The 22,817-nt window shown below is 36.0% G+C and overlaps 1 protein-coding gene and 1 pseudogene across 1 annotated transcript in view; both read left to right on the top strand.

Moving 5' to 3' along the window:
- LOC105993435 overlaps window positions 1-4,727 on the top strand; it is a 30,364-nt pseudogene extending 25,637 nt beyond the window's left edge.
- The window catches only part of LOC105993437 (dystrophin-like), a gene marked incomplete at its 3' end in the record, with an annotated part of 1,816,642 nt that overhangs the window by 122,930 nt on the left and 1,670,895 nt on the right, over window positions 1-22,817 (top strand). The gene's annotated exons all lie outside the window — the stretch shown is intronic.

Genomic DNA, 22,817 nt, shown 5'->3' with positions numbered 1-22,817 from the left:
AGTGGTAGAGCGCTCGCCTTGAGCTGAAGAGCTGAGGGACAGCGCCCAGGCCCAGAGTTCAAGCCCCACGACCGACAAAAAAAAAAAAAAAAAAGAGCTGAGATATCTGGATGTTAAGTTTGAGCTAGAAACCAGGAGAAATGTTGTGCATATCAGGCCCGCTTTTTTTGATATCGCCTGAAAACTTTGTACTGGTTATCTCAGGACAGATTCCTCATGAATGGTTAGCTTGGACTACCTGGAAGACAAGTGTTTTTGCTTGGACTTGAGCTATTGTTGGTTTCTTGAAGGGGACTCAGAACAGAATGTTCATTTCAGGGAGTGTTCAGTTTCACATCGCTGCTTTCTTGAGCTCATATTCCACCCTCAGGGTTGGCCACAATAGTTGGAAATCTTTCATCTGTGTTAATCTGAGATAGAGCTCACTTATAAAAGGAAATTTAGTTGTTGGAAAACTATGTGAGCACAACCATTACATATATGCCCAAATACAAAGTGAGAAATACTTACTGAAAAGTTTCTTAAAAATAGGATCTACTGAATCTAATACCCTATTCATAGTTACTGTTATTTTTGCACTAAATATATGAGTATTTTTGTCAACAAGTGAGTATAATCTGTGCCTTGTTTATTATGCTGCCATACTATTCATGTAAAAAGTAAATATCTAGACATTTATTTCATGAACCCTTCCAGTTTCCAGAGCACTACAGAAAGCCAGAGCTCTCTGGTAGACAAGTATTTTGTGAGAAAAATTGTATGTTATAAATCAATAATATTAACAGCTTATATGAAAATACTAATTTACTGAAATAACTGGCCCCTTGTTCCCATTTTAAGATAATTCTGACATTTCAAACTTATACAAACCTTTCATATTTTATCTTCAAGTACATTTGTTAAAGGTTTTTTATGTACCATCCTAAAAAGGAATTTTAAGTTGGTAAATTTTAACCAAAATACAGTCTCTGCACTTAGCTGTGATAATTCTTATGCTGATAAATCCATAATTGTGTTTTTCTTAATTAAGGCATACATTATTCTATTAAGTCTTCAACTAAAATAGATTAGGTAACCAATTTTTTAAAAGTTTGAATGCCCAACCAACCAAAGTACTACCTAGTGAGATGGTAATCTAGGTATTACATAGTACATTTACATTAAGATTATATGTTCCCTGTTAATATCATATATATACTCACATTGTAACAATATGGTGTTCACTTTTGAAAATTGGAATATGAACAGTGCAGAGATGAATTCTAATCTGTGACATCTAGAAATCAAATTCCCATTGAAAAATTTGCGTACAGCCCCTATATCATCTATTAAATGATAATGATAACAATAAGAATAACATTTTGTTTGTATTATTTGCACTTATAAAAGCTGTGGGAAAATGATTCATTGCCACTACTACTTGACAGAAATAGTGACTGAGATTATACTATTTGAAACAAAAATTGATTAATCATGTTATCTTTATTACTGGAGTACATTCTCCTAAATGTTACAACTTACATATTAGTGTTTATGTCCTCACAGTTTTTAGACTACTTTATAGTTCGAAGAAATTCAATAAATGTGTGTTGAATTAATTAGCTAGTATTTCAAAGTGATGAAAAGAATGATCCATTACCAATAAATGTCTTCTATATTAAATTTGCATTGATAAATATGCTAGTAGTTTTTCCTGATGTAGGAAAAGCTTACAATTGTATGTACACACTGTGATTGTTAACACTAACAAATGCTAAAATCAGTTATGAATATTCACGTTTATGTATGCTACATAATTCTAAATGTACATTTCCATGAGGGAATGGAAAACAAGGAGTATATACTCTTGAATTTATTGTCTTGTTTGTCATTAAAACAAAAACCTATAGCTTAGAAGTAATTTTCAAATTAACTAAAACAATCACTATATAAATCACAATTTACATTGAAGGTTTTCAAAGTATTAGGTTATATTTCCTCTCTAACTTAAATTTGAAAATTGATGAAATTTCAGATCTAAATATACTTAATGCATCTAAACAATGCTCATTTAAGTGTGAAACCTGTAGATCTAATTTTCAGAACAGAGAAGTATCTGGAATTAAATAGCTACATGTTACAAAGCATCAGCCAGAAATGTTCTCGTGTAGCATCTGCTACTTATGTTGTGAGGAAGGTGTGTATTTATTATTATTGTACAGTTGATGAGTACAATATGCATGCAGCCCCAGAGCAGAGAATTCATTTCATTGACTGCAATTACTAGCATGATTTTTGACATCTTATTCATTGGGAGAATATCATTTAATGCTAATTGAAATGAATGGGAATACTTTCACATTCTTAACAAATCCACTCACAGAATGTAATCAAACATGTCTACTATGCATTAAGGATCAAGAATCTTCTTTTAAACAAAAGGGATAAACCAAAGATATATGATTACATTTTTTATGCTAGTTCCAACATCAATATTTTTAAATAAAAAATAAAGCATTCTTTAGACTGGGTGGTTTGACATTTGTTTCTCTCAATTCTCCGAGTACTATGACTGCTTTTCTTCTATTACATTTAACTTTTATCTTAAGTAGCACCCTCCTCCACTTTTTATAACTTGAACTTTGGGCTCTAACCCTGAACATTTTTTGCTCAAGTCTAGTGCTCTACCACTTTGAGCTCTACCACTTTGAGCTCTACCACTTCAGTTTTCTGGTGGTTAATTGGAAATGAATCTCACAGACTTTCCTGCCAGGCCTTGCTTTTAGCCATGATCCTTATATTTCAGCCTCCTGAGTAGCTATATTACAGATAGGAACCACTGACATTTGGTGCTATGTTAACTTTTTAATGAGCCTGTTTCTTACAGATAAACATGTAGTGCATTTTCATATTGACTGCTCTTATTTATATATAATGTGTACTATGTTTCTAGTGATCAATAATAAATTGTCAACCTTTGATGTTACCTTTTCTATAGCTAGAAAGGTGACTGGCTCTGAGCAGTATATTCAAATAAGTTTCTAGCATCAACTTTGTATCCATCTAGAAGTAGATCAGACAATGAAGAAGAAAAGATAAAATTTGTATTGTGGGAGGAGTAATTTTATGTCTTCAAAAGTTTAAAGGTGATTAATAAAATCTGCAAAGTCTTTCAAGTTAAATGGAGATATGACAATAGTTGGGATTGCCCATGATGATTTGTGCTGTTACATGTGATTCAATTCTTTTACTTAGAAGAGAGATAAACAAAATTTTCTCACATACTTAGTAGCATGCTTTTTCATATCAAGAAGTTACTAAGCATTTTGGAAGGCAGGAGATAATTTGCATCAGGCAAATGAATACAATCTAATAATTATGTTCTAGACTTTATTAAATAGAGTGAACACTGACATCTTATTGATAGCTTATGATTTGACAGATATATACCCAATTCCATATGAATAGTTCCCAAATGTGAGTGAGTATCCATGAAAACACATGATGGTTATCAAAACACCCATTTCCAGACTTTACCAGCAGTAGACCTGATTTGAGGTCCCAAATTATGCATTCATACAAGGTTCCAAGGTTATGATCTGGTTCAGGGACCATGCATGGTTTCTAGACTGCATTAGATCAGAATTTAAAAGTTTACCAAGGATAGAAAAGGCATTTCTCTAGAGAAAGGTGTAAGACAGTTGGGGGCTTTTCCAAAATACAAATCCTAACTTGAGTATTAGAAATGGGAAAGATAAAATGAAATCCAAGAAGTGTTTATGTATTGGTAAAACATAGTAATGGAATTTTACTAAGTCATGAGAAAAGAGAGAAAGAGCTGGGCACCGGTGGCTCAAGCCTGTAATCCTAGCTACTCAGGAGGCTGAGATCTGAGGATCACAGTTCAAAGCCAGCCCAGGTAGGAAAGACCGTGAGACTCCTATCTCCAAAGGAAGGAAAGAGCTGGGCACCGGTGGCTCACGCCTGTAATCCTAGCTACTCAGGAGGCTGAGATCTGAGGATCACAGTTCAAAGCCAGCCCAGGTAGGAAAGACCGTGAGACTCCTATCTCCAAAAAAAACCCACCAGAAAACCGGAAGTTACACTGTGGTTCAAGTGGTAGAGCGCTTGCCTTGAGCTGAAGAGTGCAGGGACAGCGCCCAAGCCCAGAGTTCAAGCCCCACAACTGACCAAAAAAAAAAGAAAAAAGAAAAAGAAAAAAATAGAAAGATACCTGAAAACCTTTCAGTCACAACCACCATCTTTCAGTAATTTATTAAACTGGTCAACACAAAGCAGGAAGATTGCCCAAATGTGTTCACTAAGCATTTTAGAAAATATAGAGTTGTTCTTTTGGTCACATATATGCTAAGCTAAAAGAAAGGTGATATGGTACACATAAAGAGAATGAGTACTATTCAAAAAGGGATGTGCCACAATTGTTACCATGGCAAAACTGGAAGGGCCTACAATGTTACCCAGTGTGCAGTTGGCACTGCTGTAAACAAACAAGTTAAGAGCAAGAATCTTGCCAAGAGAATTAATGTGCATATTGAGTTTAGTAAACACACTAGAGCCAAGATAGCTTTCAGAAAAGTGTGAAGAAAAATTAGCAGAAAAATAAAGAAGCCAAAGTGCAAAGGTCACTGAAATCAACTGAAGCACCAGCCTGCTTTACTCAGAGAAACATATTTTGTGAGAAGGACCTTGAACTGCTGGAAGCTATCCCATATGAATTCATGGCATAGTAGATATAAAAAATATAAAAGAAAATATAAAAGAAAAAAATGATAACAAAAAAAGGAGAAAAGGTAGTGAAGATAAAAATCATTGTGTTGATACCTGCATCTCTGACTTCAGGAGGGTTATATGTTTATGACTTGAGTTCACAGAAATACAACACAAACACACTTCATCATACTGTCATATGTAGTGTGGGAATGTTATCATAAATCCCTTCTGAAGGTTTGGTTTGGAATGTAAGAAGACTACAATAATACTATTTCATTTGTATAAAATAGACTATGTTCTAGACTAGAGACATTGTGATACCATTGCTTGTTTACCATGGTTGAAAAACAGAACAGGAAGTAGGGACCTCCCACAGAGGAACAATTAGAATAATCATTAATTAGGATACTCACAGTTCCTCTGTGAAGAATTGTTCTTTGTTAATGAAATAAAACTTTGATTTTTGTTATTATCTTGTGGAAATATTAACTGAGTTTAGGTTCTTAATGGATATTTAAAATTGGGTAAAACTCATATTAACTTAGAAATCCCTTGCACTAGCAGAAAAGGTCAGATAAGATGATGTTAGGGAAATGAACCCTAAGATATGTACTCAAATGTTTTTTTTTTCTTTCATGTGATTGTATCTAACACATTTATAAGATGATTTCTTTGTTGCTTTGTATGTCCCTCCCCCACGGTATAACCCCTGTTTTCACTGTATTTGATGTCGGTATAATTTGTGGAGGAGAAGGGAAAAAAAATCGTTTAAATAGGGATACAGGTGGACCCATTGCAACAATGAGATGTACAAGACGTTATGTCGAAAACGAACTTTACAACTTTGGGGGGGGGTGGGAAGGATTGGGGGGGGGCCGGGGGAGGCTGGGAAGGGATGGAAAGGGGAAACAAAGGAGGAGGCTACAATGCTTGATAAGAAATGTACTCATTATCTTGCCCATGTAATTGTAACCCCTCTGCACAGTATTTTCACAAAAAAAAAAATCCCTTGCACTGAAAAACATGGATTACTACAAATGAATATATATACAATTATTTTATTTAAAAGACATTATTACTGATGTAATAAAGTTAACCTTAACTTATATATTAGAATTCTTTACTTGTAGACTGATGGCCAATTTTACAGCTCATGCAAGTTCATGTATTGTTAAAACTCAGCTAAGAGCCGGGTGCTGGTGGCTCACGCCTGTAATCCTAGCCACTCAGGAGGCTGAGATCTGAGGATCGCTGTTCAAAGCCAGCCCAGGCAGGAGAGACCGTGAAACTCCTATCTCCAATAAACCACCAGAAAACCGGAAGTGGCGCTGTAGCTCAAGTGGTAGAGCGCTCACCTTGAGCTGAAGAGCTGAGGGACAGCGCCTAGGCCCAGAGTTCAAGCCCCACGACCAACCAAAAAAAAAAAAACTCAGCTAAGTACACTTATCTCTGCAAATACTTGTCCCCTTACTTTCAGTTCTTTAGCCAAAGGCTCCTATGTGCAGTGCAATCTCCCAAAATACTATGTTATCAATTGTCAGGGACAAGTTGTCCCTATACCCTACATTTTTACTAATAACTTTCTCATTTAAGCCAGGGTTTCATTTTATCTCCCAAGAAATTCTTGGTAAATCCTTCTCCCTGATTTTCCTCAGCAGTGGAGATTAGCTAATCAGCAGAATTACCAAAAAAAAAAAATCACAAGAGTTCTCACTATCTTCAGTAAATTTATTAGAATTATAATACAAATAGACTGGTATTTTATATCAGTACTGTGATAGTATTACATTACTGATCGACTTTCTACCCTTTCATGGGTAGAAAGATGACAGGGTAGATATGAGTGCAGAACTTAGTACCAAAAATATTTAGTGTTTTCTGAATAAACAAATCAATATCTAAAACTATGTGAGGGGCAGAGCACATTCTAACACAGTGATTATATTTTCTTAACTTTTTGTTGGTTTAGTCACAAGTAGAGTACATAGAGGTCTACAGATCTACAGATGTATATGTCTGTATCTCCATCATCTTTATGTATATTTGAGAAAACAAAAGGAAGACACCCAGAGAGACAGAGAAGTATCCTACTAGATCTCTCTACTCTTCTTTAGTTTTTATGTGGGCTCTTTGTTGTCTCTAGGAACACAATTAATGGAACAACTAATTAACATGAGAAAAGTTTCTAAGTTTTTAAATTTAATTTTACATATTCATTGAGAATCCTTAGAAAAGAGTAGTCTGAGGAAATGTGATACTTTTATACATTTGAGATAGAGAAAAGTCTATTACAGAAACAATGTATTCTTCAAATAATGGAAAAAAAGAATGAATGACTTTGTGAAGGAATGACAGGCTATCTGAACTAAGGTAGTAAATTTCCGGGATGTTTGTAAGACATGTATAGGGAGGAAACATTGAAGCTAGTGGAACATAAGGTTTATTTTAGACTTCAGATCCATTGTAACCCCATTTACTTGTTTATAGTGATCAAAGTGATTTGGAAACCTTTGTACATGAAGAACATTTCCTCCCAAAGCAATCTGTTGTCTGCTTCTTATAGAGAAAGTCAGGCCAAATGCCCCCCCCCAACATCTATACTTCCTCAAGTGCTTTCAATTATACAAATAATCTGCATACCAACTTTTTTGTGGTCTTAATGGGCCTTGAACTGTAGGCATGGGTGTTATCCCTGAGCTGTTTTGCTCAAGGCTAGCAATCTATCACTTGAGCCACAGCTCTATTTCTGTCTTTTGTTTTGGCGGTTACTAAGAGTTTCAGCTGGGTGCCCATGGCTCACACCTGTAATCCTAGCAACTCAGGAGGCTGAGATCTGAGGATCGGGATTCAAAGCCAGCACAGACAGGAAAGTCTGTGAGACTCTTATGTCCAATAAACCACTAGAAGAAGGGAAGTGACACTGTGGCTCAAGTGGTAGAGCACTCACCTTGAGCTGAAGAGCTGAGGGACAACGCCCAAGCCCAGAGTTCAAGCCCCATGACCGACAAAACAAAAAAGTATAGAGTTTCAACACTTTCCTGCCTGAAGGGTTTTGGAACTGTGATCCTCAGACATCAGGCTCCTGAGTAGTTAGGATTACAGGTGGCATATTTTTAGATGACATGTCCTTAACTTTTTCATTGGTTTCAACTGAAACACAAGAAATTGTAAATGGAGAGTAAGGAGGATATGATTTTACTAAAGCCATAAAAGCATGCCACAACAAATTGGGAACCATAAACAAAAGAATTATTTTCTCACAGTTCTAGATGCTAGGTATCATAGTTTTGAAGTCTTTGGAAGCCTTTCACCTGGAGTTTTGTCTTCACATGGTCTTTTCTCTGAGTCTCTTTGGCTTCTTTCTTCCCTTACTTATAAGGACTTCATTCAGATTGGATTAGTGTCTGCCCTAATGACCTCATTTATCCTTACATTCTTAAAGACTATATTTCCAACTGTATCCTCATCAAGAAGTTCTAAATAGGATTTCAAAATATGAATTTGAGAGAGAAACAAGGAGCTATACAAATGAATCAATGAATCAATAAATAGTAAATAAGTCCTTTTGAGAGCAAAAGAGATTAAGAACACTCTGGGGACTATGGTGAAAAAGAAAATGACTCAGCAATTTGCTCTTCATTTCCCACAATTCCCCTGATCCAATTACATCATGGGCAAAGGTCTTTCAGTCTCTTCTACAAAAATTCAGTTGTTTGAGAGTCAGTTTTTCCCCCTAAGTTAATGAAGACTGCTGATAGTGTGATTGAAGTGCAAATCCATCCTTTGTGCAAGGTACAATAGCAATTTGGTGCTATAGCCCATCAGAGCACAAAAAAACTGAAAGAGAGTAAGAGTGTTTTACAGTAACTCAGTGGCCAGACTCAGAGAAGCCACATCTTGAGAGGTTGAATTGGGAGTCTTTATTAGAAAGTTGGTGACTGCAGGTGAAATCCTATCTCAAAGACCAGCAGCCCAAAATGGAACTTGCACAAGGCTTTTAAAGAGAAAAAAACCCATGCTTGGGGGTAGGAAACAATCAGGGCTGAGCATTCTCTGGAGCAAAACTTTCCTGGGGCTAAACAGCATGCTATCTGCATATTCTCTGAAGCAGAGTTCTCCTAACTCTCCTGTAGCTAAGCATCTGCAATTCAGAGAATGGCTTGTGTCACCGGTGGGCTTTTGGAGCTGGGTGAAAAGCCCCATCACCCAACTAGGTGCCAGGATGGCTGTGAGGACAAGGCATGTTGCTTAGATCCCATATCCTTATTTCATTCCCCACTGGTTTTATGTATATGAAATCAAATCAAGAAGAAATCAAATCAAATAAGAAATCAAACTTGATTTCTTAGTGAGAGTGCGGCACTGGGCCCTTAGGACCATATACTTGACCAAGTTCCTTTAAACAACATTTACAAAAGAGGCTCTCCTGTGCTAGACCTGTTTCATTAGCATTGAACCTAACCATAACTAGCAAATCTTTTTCCAGGTCAAGCTGGTACTTTACAAATCTATGTACCACAGAAAGCATGTCACACACAAAAGGCTCCAAGAAAGGAGGACTGAAAGGGTGACAAAAAAGTCTTAGTTTCAGCAGATCTGAAGTGGCCTTTACTCTGGAATCAGCCCTGTGTGATGGAGCCAGGCAGGGGTCTCCTGTACTTTTACTAAAGTGGGGGTGGTCCAGATGATGCTGTAGGGTCCCTTCCAGGTGGCTGTAAGGCCATCCTTAACGAACTTTTTAATCTCCAGTTTGGAAGAGATGGGCTGTATCTGAGCAGAGCAGTAGCAGTATTTCCTGGACTGTTTACATACCTCCTGCTGAGTTGCCTTCAATTTCTGCAAAGATTTAAGGAAGAATTATTAACTTAACTGAAGGCAAGGGGCCTTTTTTTGCACTATCTCCCAATACACTCCTGTAGTGCTTCCTATGCGTTCACTGGCTTGAATGGCAGGCTGGGTCCAGGAAGAATCAATAAAATATTTAGGGCCCCACTGGTTACTACAGAACTCCTTTTTGATGCCTGGGACAATCTCTCAGTACCAGGGTGACAAGTTTTGTTAACCAGATTTCCTCCAATAATGCTAGGATTTCTGGACAGACCTAGAAGACTTGGGCCTGTAACCATCTCTCACAAGTGCGGTTGCCACACTTGTTATCACTCTTTCCCATGCCTCTTCCTTTAATCTATCTTGCTTCATTTTCCCAAAAATGCCTTTAGTCCCTTGATTTTAAGGGGAAATAATGGGCAAAGATCCATCTTCTGTAACTGCTGCTTACTGAATTAGGGGCACTGGGCCTATCTAGCCAGAGACCTGGGGTTACCAGAATCAGATGTCATTAGGAGCATTTTTAAACTCCAAACTGGAAAGGAAACCTTATGAGAAACTAGAGAGGATAATAAGCAACGGAAAGAATACAAGGTGCAGCAAATCAATGTTCTCCCACAAATTAGTAGCAAAAATAAAAACCATTAGGTAAGGAGCTTATTAAAGAATTACATATAACATTTAATTTTTTACAACTGCACAGATTTCTCCTTGGGCTATAATAGTGGATTGCAAAAGCATATTCCTGTTTCACTGGGAAATCTGATCTTTGTTGATCCTCAAAATGCCTAACCATTACCTTTGAAGGCTTTCAGACAGCCCACTAGGGACACAATCACAGGGCCATGCCCTATTGAGTACACATCTCTTCACCTGAACAGATGAATTCATGTGGCTGTTGCCAGAACAAGATTCACTGCCAATTAGGGTCTTTGGGGGCTGAGATTTTTGTTAACACTAAACTATTAAACATTGAACTGTTAAACATTAAACTATCCCCTATTTGACAACCCTAGCTTTTCACTACCCACTATAACAGATGATTGATATGGAAGGGTGTAATTTCCTGCCCAGTTACAATGTAGACAGACATGGATATTAGATAGGCATGCTCATGAACTGTTTTCTGATGACCTCCTAGCTCTGATTACATTTGAAGGGCCTAGCACATGTGACTTCATTTAGGATCTGATAACCACCCCTCTTATCTGAGCAGTATCTTCCAACTACCTCTAGAAGTCCCTTCATTGCCAGGACAAATTTTGTCCCAAGAATGTCTTCCCCTTGCTAAGATAATGCCCCACTTGACATTTCCTATGTTGGTCTCTAGCCTGAAATCAGGACATGGGTGCTATCTCTGAGGTCTCCAGATCAAGGTTGTATACTACCACTTTGAGCCACAGCTGGTTAATTGGAGAAAAGAGTCTCAAAGGAACTGTTTTGTCCAGACTGGCTTTGAACCACAAAACACAGATCTCAGCCTCCTGAATAGCTAGGATTACAGGCATGAGCCACCAGTGCTCAGCCAGTTGGCATTTTTGCTCATTCCTGGGAGGTTGTGTCCCATTTGGCCAAATTCCACATTTGAAGGGGAGGTGAATAACAGATCAAGTGGATATTTACAAGCAACCCCTTTTAGTTTCCAATTGGAGCAGCAAGGAGATCAATAGAAATAGTTTTAAGCAAATTTTCCTAGAACTTACTAAGAATCAAGGTTACATCTGACAAACTTGTAAGAGTTATCTGTCCCTCTGAGAGCCTGGCTGTAATTGCTACAGAATATCAAAACTGTAAAGGCAAAACTGAGTTCTGTAACAGCACTAATTAAACAGTTATATTCTCTTAATTTTTAACTGAATATAACACTTTAGGGCACTAATTAAAACCATTGTTATTAAGTCAAACCTTTGTGAGTACAAGGAAGAATACAGGAAAATGGCTCTGTATCCAAGGCAGCTCACATCCTTGGGAAACACAATACACGGCAAAAATAAACAACAACAACAAAACACCTTGACGTAAACAAATGCTTAAGTGAACTTTGATAGTCCTAATTTCACCTTTTCTCCACTTTGAAACAAACATTTAGGACAATTCTTACAACCAAATTCCCTTTTTCCAGGAACCCATTTGTAATTCCCTTTCCAAAGCCTTTTTACTTTCTCTTTAGCACTTACACTCCTATTGCTTTCATTTGCATTTAAAATAACCCTTAGAAACCTTTTAGCCAAAGTTTCTTTTAAATGCAATGTAGTAATCCTTTGACATACTTGGTAATACCCATTTACCTCTTTGCAGTCTGATTTTAAACCAGCCTTTTTTTTTCTGAAGTTGGAGTTAACTCTTAGAAAGCCTTTGAACTCAAATGACATGGTTTTTCTTATCATAAGAATTACATGTAGACTGGCACAGAACTAAGAGTCCAGATTTAACAAAAACTTAAAGAATCTCAGACCATTCTTGCTTTTCCCAAAATGCATCTAATTGCAAAAGAGTATTGAAATTTAAAGTTCCCCTTTTGTGCTATAGTACTGCACTAACATATTGAGAGCAAATTACATTCCACAGATTAACCTTTTTCCTTTTTACCCTCCTTTTAAAGCTTTTCCTTAAAAAAACACACACACATCCTAAAGGGCAGTTCTTTTTAGGAATATTATTCACATTAACCACTTTACTGGCAGGTTTTCCATGTCCATGGGTAAGGAAAAGAAAGAGAAGTACCTTTATGGAATGGACATAAACACTCATCTGACTAAATGGGCCACACCTTAGACCGTGCTGGTTTCCTAAGGCTGTATGGAGTATACCATTTTGCTAGCTCATCCCCTCACCCCTCCTAGGGCTGGATGAACTGCACCTTTCCTGCCAGTTCATCCCTCACCCCTCAAAATTAGGCAACACTGGCCCATCCTACATTTGTTGTGCCCTAGCAAGAGGGCATCCCTAGCTTTTGGGGGGGAATCCCTTTTCCATGGGCATCCCCAGAAGATCTGAAGCAAAGCAAGCTTTTCTCTTGATTCCTGACCCAGATAGAAACCAAAGAAGTTCTAGATAAACAGAATGGACAATGTCTTTAGCAGTAATAAACCTTTAAACTTAAATTTATGATACTTAGCCTCAAATCTTAACAGTGGAGTGAAATAACCCCTAAGTCCTCAAGAGATTTATATTTTTGCACTTGTGCACAAAGGCCTTTAAATGTGCAAAAAAGGAATGTTGGCAAATTATACTTTGCCAACAACCAAACATTTTTTTCTTATTTTTAAAGATAACCAAGATTTGAGACGAACTTTGGTAGCAAAGCACACTAGCATCCCCCAGCTGCATTGTTCCTCGGCTTGCATTTGTTAGTAAGGAACATTAGCATGGAAACTCAGTTGCAAGACAGAGAGAAGCTACATCTTGGTCTCTTTTAGAAAGCCAGCAACTACAGGTTTACTCCTGTCTCAAAGACCTGCAGCCCAGAATGGAGCTTGTACAAAGAGTTTAAAGAGAAAAACCATGTGCTTAACGTGGGGAACAGGCAGGGCCTGCCATTCTCTGCAGCAAAACTTTCCTGGGGCTAAACAGCATGCATATTCTCTGCAGCAGAGCTCTCCAAGCTCTCCTGTAGCTAAGTGTCTACAATTCAAAGAATGTCTTGTCTCACCTCTAGGCTTTACTTGGATAGCTGTGAAGGCAAGGCATGTTACATTTACCTAGTATCCTTAGTTCAGAGGTGATCAGAAAAGAACTAGGGGCTACCAGAGGGGTGGGAAGGAAGGAGAAATTAAGATTGAAGTTTAAAATCCCCAAAAGTTTTAATGCTAACAGACAGTCATTTAAATATGGTTAAAGGATACTTGGATTTTGACCAATAGTTGTGTCATGTCACCATCTGACTGCCTGGAATGGTCCTGGAGAATATTTTCTAACCTACTCATTTTATAGATGTGGAAAGTGAAACTCCAGTTCTAGTAAATCCATGCAAAATTAAGGCTCATGTGGCCCAGGCAATGTTTTTTTCAGTGATTTAACACTGCCCTAATATTTGCACAGCTAGAAAAGTCTGTGGCATAAGATAGCCAATGCTTCCATAATCTCTATAGCACCATAAAGAATAAGAAATTTATATGACTGCAGCATACTCAACATGCAGTTAAATTATTACATGCAATTAAATGAATAAATAACCATGCATGCACATGCACAATATGATATGTTGATGCATATTATATCACATGTATTTTAATATGCATGATATACATTTTTAAATCTCTGTAGCAGTCATCTACATACTTTACATGTGTTTAATGAATGAGCACTGTCAAAGAAGACTAGGAAGTTAATTGAAGTCCCAATTATCATTTCTACAGGCGAAACAGATTTTACAACACCCTTTTTTCACTTAACCTTTCCCTATCCTTCATGTTCTTTTCCACCAATATACCAAATATCCCAGCTATGCCAAATTACCTTATTTTTTCAATAAAAGGCCATCTTTACCTCTATATATGTACATGTCCTTGTGTTCCCCCTTTTGTGCTGCTGTTCCTATTAGTGTAGTGACATTGGAAATTTGTAAATCGTTTATATATAAGTTTTCCTTGTGTAAGAATTACTTATTTGCTACCACTTACTATAATTCATTACCATTTGCTGTCTTCTCCTATCTACAAAATTCAGACTCTGGCATGGTAAGAAATAATGGTACAATATTGGGGAAGAATATTTGGAATGAGTTGTGATTAATATCAAGATTTATACTTATTGAAATACTTATTTATATTGAGTCACATCTACACTCCCAGAAACAATATTAATAGATAATCTGTTATAAGCAATATAAATCATAGAAACATTTTCACATAGGTATGTATTAAGTATTCAGTTATATTAAATAAATGTTAAATGTTCACTTCATACAGATGATTGCTTTAGAAATTAAAAATAGATCCTATTTTAATGAGCTTTTCTTGCATAAATTATTCTTTTTAACATTCATTTTAGCAACTTATAACTCTCACATAGTTTTCATGTGCATGCTTAAGATATATGGAAATGAAAAGCAAAATGTTGTGAACAGGAGGTGATAAGATTTTCAAAACTTAGTCATCAAATTATTTTTAATTAAGATTTGGGAATAATTCATTAGCTTCATTCAAAAAAAAAAGCTTTGGAAGCCAAGTCTTTAGATTTGTTGATCTGTAGAGAAGGCAAATAGCTGAAAAATAAATTGCACATATAATGAACAGTGGTTATATCTAGGGTGAGATTATGCTCTTGATTACTTTGCTATTGTTTGTACATTCAAGTATTTTCCAGTGTTTCTCCAACGAACATTTCATTATGAAAATGGTAATTACTTTCAAATGTATTCATTTAGAAGTTCTTGGATTAATGCCATCCTGGTCTCACTTTCTTGAAAGTGACTTAACATTTCCCATAAGAACACTGATCATTTCTTTATTCACAGCAATGATGTAGCATTGAGTCTGTGTTTAAACTCTGCTGGCCTATTCTCTGACAAATTTCATGTCAATAAAGATCATGTCTTATATATCTTTGTATTTGTTTCTGCAAAAATCTCAAATTCTATAGAAGTTAATAAATGAGAATTTGCCATGACAGTGATAAGAAAAAATAATCGTGGAAAGGAAGCTCCCCCCCCACACTCAGAAAGAACTAGGCCTTTCAATAAAGAATTGAAATTATTTGGTAACAAGAAATTTGTAAGTTGTAGGATATGATAATAAAGAAATAGTAACAGAAGATACCAAAATAGTAATACCCAAAGAATGTTATATCCACTGTCAGTTATTCCTTGTGGACCTTCTCTGTTTCTCTTAACCCTGTACCATTGTAAAAAACAAAATCTAAAGCTATATAACTTAGGGAAATACTGTTTGCTATATCACCTTCTTGCAAATTAATAGTGCAATGTATATTCAAGGTGATTTTAATCCTTCAGTAAAGATATTTCCTTAACTTTTTAACTCCGTTTCTCAGACACATTTCACCATGGAATTTCTTGTGGTTAATAAAAGCCTATCTATCTAATCTTGTATGAGATATATTTGGGTTTTTTTTTAAGAGCTAATCAGCAGCTGGAATAATTAGTGAGATGATAATAGCATTAACAGAAGCAGAAAAACTAAAAATAGTATCAAAAGTAGAGGGCAATGAGAAAAGGGTCATTTCAGACATCAATTTAAAGTTGTTGATGAGATATCCAGGTGGGTGTATGATACAGGCTTTGTACTGAACCATTCATGCGGAGATGATACTTGAAACTGTAGAAGAAAAAGGAATCCCTAAGGGAAGGACTGTACTATCAATGAAAGGATAAGAGAAACCTACAGGACAGTATTTGCCTCCTTAATTCTCATAACAAGATCATCAGGAAACAATCATCCACATTGTAGAGATGAAAAAATTCAAGCTTAGGGTTTGACTTTCTGAAGGTCATGTACTTGATCAGTGACAGATTGAGATTTTGAGTTTTGCTCTAAACAACTTGATTCTGAGTTCAAGTGTTTGCAAATGTATATGTCTTAAATGTAAACCAGCACATTTTTAAATGCTTGTATTAAAATGTAAAGCAAAATATAACTTTTTTATATGATTGTCTTTTATAGTTATGTCTTTCTTTTTCATACAATACACTTTTAATCATTGGCCTGAGAGAAAGTTATAATAGATTATTTTTGAAAAATAGTAACCTCTTTCATGAGAGACACTTCTTTCTCAATCAGGTTGATCTCTCCACAATACCAGTTCATTACTGAGAATATGGTTTTGAAATTGAAGCTGCCATATTGAATTTGGTTTAGAAAAAAATAAAAATTGGAAATAAGATATAAATTTCCTTTATTATGTTTCATCTATTACTTTGTAATCTAGGAATATGAAATCACATTGTAGGCACACATTAAAGTATATATATACATATACATTTATATATTTATTGTGAAAATAACACACAGAGCACTTATAATTACATGGGCAAGGTAATGAATACATTTCTTATCAAGCATTGTTGCCTCCAATTTGTTTCCCCTTCCCATCCCTTCCCATCTCTCATCCCCCCACACCGACAAAGTTGTAAAGTTCATTTTTCGACATAGCGATTTGTATATCTCATTGTTGCAATGGGTCCACCTGTATCCCTATTTAAACAATTTGTTTTTTCCCTTTCCCTCCACAAATTATACCAACATCAAATACAGTGAAAACAGGGGTTATACCATGGGGGAGGGACATACAAAGCAACAAAGAAATCATCTTATAAATATGTTAGATACAATCGCATGAAAGAAAAAACGTTTGAATACTTATTTTGGGGTTCATTTCACCTAACATCAACTTATCTGACCTTTTCTGCTTGTCTCAGACATATACTAGTTACTGCAAATAAGGGAAACCATGGGATCTATGTTTCTTTGGGCCTGGCTTACTTCACTTAATATAATTTTTTCCACGTCTTTCCATTTCCTGACAAATGGGGCAATGTCATTCTTTCTGATGGAAGCATAGAATTCCATTGTGTATATATACCACATTTTCTTGATCCATTCATCTACTGAGGGGCATCTGGGTTGGTTCCATACCTTAACTATGGTAAATAATGCTACAATAAACATAGTTGTGCTGGTAGCTTTAGCACTATATTGTTTGTGATCATTCCGGTAAATGCCCCAAAGTGGGATTGCTGGGTCATAGGGGAATTCCATGTGGAGTCTTTTGAGGAACCTCCATACTACTTTCCAAAGTGGTTGTACAAGTTTATACTTCCACCAACAATGCAGTAAGGTTCCCTTCTGTCCACATCCCCTCCAGCATCTGTTGTTATTACCGTTCTTGATTATAGCCATTCTAACTGGGGTGAGATGGTATCTCAGTGTTGTTTTGATTTGCATTTCTTTTATGGCTAGAGAGGTTGAGCATTTCTTCATGTGTCTATTGGCCATCTTTCTTTCCTCTTCAGAGAAGTTTCTCTTTAAGTCTTTAGCCCACTTATTTATTGGGCAGTTGTTTATTTTGTTTATTTGAAGATTTGTTGTTGGGGGATTTAATTTTTTGAGTTCCAGGTATATTTTAGATATGAGACCCTTGTCCATGAAATAATTATGCCATAATTTAATACTTCAAATGAATTTTTGTAGCGATGAAATCAGTTTGCAGAATTAAAGTTTAGCTTTATTTTTATTTGACCTAGATTCCTTGTTCATTTTTTTTGGGGGGGTCCGGTCTTGGGCCTGAACTCTGGGCCTGGGCGCTGTCCTTCAACTCTTCAGTTCAAGGCTAGTGCTCTACCACTTGAGCTACAGTGCCACTTCCGGCTTTTTTCTTTTTGCTTATGTGGTGCTGAGGAATCGAACCCAGGGCCTCATGCATGCAAGGCAAGAGTTCTACCACTGATCCACCTTCCCAGCCCATTCCTTGTTAATTTTATGATAACTAATTTTTTCAAAATTGGACTTCATGTATTAAGTATCCATGCCTGTTCAAAACAAACCATCCTTTTAAAAGAAAATATGTTCTTTTACTACACTTTCAATAGCAATATATATGTATTAATGTACATATTTGCATGTACTTTAGTTTGCAAATTACAATGAGTAAGAAGAGGCCATAACATAATTAATGTAAAATAATTTGTTCCATTAAAACATAGCTTTCCATTTGGAAACTACAGAAGCCCAGTGAGATTATGCTAACACATAGTGAAACTTCACAATATACTTTCTGGAACATATTAACTTGTATGAGCGTTGGCAAAGGTAAAGTAAACCACACCATTGAATATAAGAGTCCTGACTTCTTTTCGTAATTCCTGTTAAGTAATCAAGACACAATATCAGCCAGGCACCTATTTTCATTCTAGTGGTTCATACCTGTAATCCTAGTCACTTAAGAGTCTGAGATATGAGGATTGTGGTTCAAAGCCAGCCAGGGCTGAAAAGTGTGAAAGATGCTTATCTCCATTGAACCAGCAAAATGCCAGCCTGTGATTGAGGTTCAAGTGGTAGAGCACCAGCAGAAAAAGCAGAAAATCCAAGTAAAGGTGCATGATTCTGAATTCAAGCTCCTGATGAGGACAAACCAAACAAACAAAAAAACACAGTAGTCTGTTTCTTTTTCCTTTCTATGTCAATTGTTTTATCTGTCATGCAGTACAATGTAGCAATTCAATGATTAGATTTATAAGCTTAATGGAATAAGGTGAGATTGTGAACAAATTAAATAAGCTTTTCTTCATGGAAGCAATTTTGCAGTCTTTCTCATTTTTTGTTTTTAATTATAATGTCCTTTTTCTGTCTACATACTGATAAGAAAAATACCCTGGTTTCAAGGCCTAGAGCTAAACAAAGATATTGAAAATCTTAGCAGCATCCAGGAGTGGTAGCACATACTAGTAATCCAACACTCAGGAGATGAAGGCAGGAGTATTGCAATTTGAAGGCCAACCTGGGCTACATACAGATACTTGTCTCAAATAAACAAACAAAGCTGCAGGAGAATATTGGGGGAAATCACTGAATGTAGAAATTTGAGCAAAGTAACAAATGCCTTGGGTACTCTGGGGAGCACAGGGAACACAACAGAGTCTTGGCTGTCTAGGCAAGCAATTAGGATACTGGGTGAGCCCTGGAGCAACTCAAAAGTCTCAGTTATCCCTGCACACGTCTTGAAGTACCGCTGAGCTTTGGCTGATTGCCTATCCCAAATCTAAAAATAGCCAAGCTTCATGCTTTTGTAGTGGGAGCCAGATGCACAGCTGTGTGGGGACTGGCTATCTTTTCTCTTGGCTTTTACAAATAGCTCAGAAATGGTGGGCTTGAGTGTGCACCTGTTGAAACAGCAAGTGCTGACTTTAGTTGTCAACACTCCTAAAGGTAATTCCAGGCTTTTCATTCCAGTGGATTATCAGACTCTAGGACATTTTTCTCTTTCTTATATTCCCCCTCCCTTCCCATGAGTATAGACACACACACACACACACACACACACACACACACACACACATTTCTTGAGCCTGTTTTTTGAGCCTGTTTTAGAGTGATTGTCAGCAAAGGTAAAAATATTAAATTATTGAAGCAAGTTCCTTTACTTAGTGGCTAATTTGACTTTTTATTTTCTTGTTGACTTTCATGGATTTTAAGTGATTTAAAATGCTCTTTTGGAATTACTCAGGAAATAATATTCTAGTTCCCACAAATTAGGGTAAAACTGATATCTTTATGTAAATTGGGAAAATAGTCATCCTGCAGTAGTAATGTTAATGTGTCTTCCCTTTTCTTTCTTTCATTTTTGGCTGGCTGACTTTAGCATGTGATTAAACTACTGCATCATAAATTTTCCAGTTTTACTGAAAAAAAAATTGGAAACCTTGTTTTAGATATTTGTAATGTAAAAAAACAGTATCTCATAACAAATAAGAATACCTGTACCCTTCTTTTTATGAATCTATTAAAGATATAACTTGTGTTATTATTATTATTATTATTATTATTTTCTCCTTTCACAGGTATATATTTGGGGCTATGGTGTGCTGACACTATTTTCCACCGTAATCAGTGATTTAGTTGTAAATAGAAGATAAAAATTGCATCGGGGGAATATACATTAAAATGACTGGTTATTTCTGTTTCATATATAAATGAAGATACTTTGCCGGATGGATATTTATTTTTCTCCTAGCTAGAAATAACAAAGTGTGTGAGAAAGTGTCAAAAGCATAATCTTACAAAGGTTGAATTGAGCTAATGTTCTGAGAGTTTTTAAAAATGACTTTCACATAGAATTTTTCAAAACCTTGGTAGATCAATGTTCATACCGAAGGGAATTATATTTTTCAAGTACTTACTCTGAGCTACATATGGTGGTGAGTGCTTTATGTACCTTTTAGGAGTAAATTTTTAAGACAATCTTGTGAAGGAATTAATATTTCCATTTTACAGAAGGGAATTCTAAATCAGAGTTAGGTTTCAAAACTCAAGACTTCCTACTTCCTGTCTCCCCTGCCTTCTTTCAAGTGTATTTCCTCTCTAGGCTTAGTGGTTACCTATATTGAGGTTTATCAGCCTGTTTGTAGTTATCTATGATATAATTTCTGTGTTCCTGAAATAGATTGTCAAATAACATCAACTGATATAGGGATCACTCCTATTTTTCATAGTCTTTGGGCTAGGTTACAAAGATATTAGATGTATCAGTCTTACTTAAGATTTAAATGTCTAAGTTCTTGTTCACCAAAAACAATTCATCAGATTGGTGGTTTTTTTTGTGGTGGTTCTGGGGCTTGAACTCAGGGCCTAGGAACTGTCTTTGAATTTTGTGCCCAAGGATAGCACTCTACTACTTGAGCTATAGCTCCACTTCTAACTTCTTTGGTAGCTAAAGATAAAAGCTTCCCAGTATTTCCTTCTCTGGATGACTTAGAATCATGATCCTCAGAGCTCAGCCTCCTGAGTAGGATTATAGGCATTTTTGTTTAATCCAGGCAAAATTATTCAGTCAAAAAACCCAAGAAATAAGTGCTGAATGTTTATAAGCGGGTGAGTTTCATTTTTGGTCAATCTTATCATCATCTGTGTCTTTCTTACTACTTATTTTCCATCAGCATACAAATACTTAAATGTAGGTCAGTAGTTTAAAACAGAGGGAGGGTTGGGGGGATACTGGGAGAGAGTGGAAAGGTACAGAGGGAGAAGGAAAGGGAGAAAGAAAGGGAGAGACACCTAAGGAGAGAGAGAAAGGAAGAATGAATGAATGAGAGAGCGAGACAGAAATACAAAGAGTAAGAAGTTAGAGCAAAAATGACAGAATGAGATTCAGATTCACTAGCTTATTTTAACTGAAAATACAGAAGAGTGAATTCAAATCCAGTTACATTTGGGACATCAAGTGATGTTATCTGCTTTACTTTAAAAGATTCTTCTCTAGCAGTATCTCAGTATGGTGATACTAGTTATTATCCTCCTATGTATGTCATTGTACTATATCTCCAACAGGAAAAATATGTTTTTCTCCCCAAAGGACTAATCCTTAGCTCTTACTGTTGAGTTTACCTTCACATTCTTGAATAAACCAAGACAGTTCATGAAAGTAAATGTAACTGAGAAGATTCTATCACAAACCCACTTCTAGAACTGAATTAAGATAAGTTCTAACTGCTTCTCCCCCAAAAAAGTCAGAAAGGAATGAGAATGGGTAGCCCAAAGCAAACAGAGAGAAAAGGAAAGTGGAAAGGATAGTAAGCTTAAGAAAATCCTCCAATAATATCTTTCTGTGAATAGGTACCTTCTACTTATAATGATAAAATTTAACCCAGCAATATCAGGAAGCATTTTGGGTATAAAGCAAATATTTGAAGGGGACATGAGTTTGTATAAACAATACCATATTTCCCCCTTAAGAACTGTAAAAGAAATGTTCTAATTTCAAGAGATTATATCGATATCCATGTAGGTAATATGTCTTCTTAAGAATAATGAACAGTAGAGAAGTACAATGTTATACAATACATAGCTTCTAATAGACTTCTAAGATTGTACAAGTTTTGACCTGCTGACTTGCCTCATTTTTTTGTTGTCTACCAAATGATTTCTTTTAGTCTCTTTGCATCATCCAAAATCTCATATTCAGATTCTGAATTAGGCACATACATGTAGGATTTGTATAGTAACATTTCTAGTAATCTCTTTTTTGTTGTTTATAATTCTGAAGACCCAAATTAAATTACATATTTCTGTATCTAACACTGATTTTTCCGATAGTTGCATTAAATCCTCCATTTAGCAAGTGATTCAACTTTCTATATAAAAATGTTCATGATTTGAAAGTGCATATTTATCTGCTGATTTCAAATCTGCATGGTCCCATGATGATTATTTTAGATAACTGCAAGCTGTCCTCCAATTTTTTTAAAAAATGTATTACAGTTCTGAAGTCAGCTTTCTTACAAGGTTATAATTTTAATGATATATAGAGCCTGTGTCTTAGAATATGAACAATTTCTTAAGAAAAATTAATTACAATGCTTCTTATTTCAAGGCAGTAGGCATCAGTTAGTTTGGCAATAAATACTGTTTGGCTGCCTGAGGGTCCAGAGACTGACCTTCAGTTGAAATCCCAGCTGCTTGTATCATGTGATCTTTCACATTCTGTTTTTATCCCAGTGGTAATGAATACCTTGCATTCAGAAAGACTAGAGCAACTAAGAACAAAAATCTTTGGTACTTTTCAAAGACATGCAGTAGTAAAAGTTACATGATATCTTTCACTTCAAAGCA

The sequence above is a fragment of the Dipodomys ordii genome, unplaced genomic scaffold, assembly GCF_000151885.1.
Source record: "Dipodomys ordii isolate 6190 unplaced genomic scaffold, Dord_2.0 Scaffold96, whole genome shotgun sequence".
In the NCBI taxonomy this organism is placed as follows: Eukaryota; Metazoa; Chordata; class Mammalia; order Rodentia; family Heteromyidae; genus Dipodomys; species Dipodomys ordii.
Note: the sequence above shows the minus strand (reverse complement) of the source record. Positions and strands in the feature narration are given on the sequence as shown.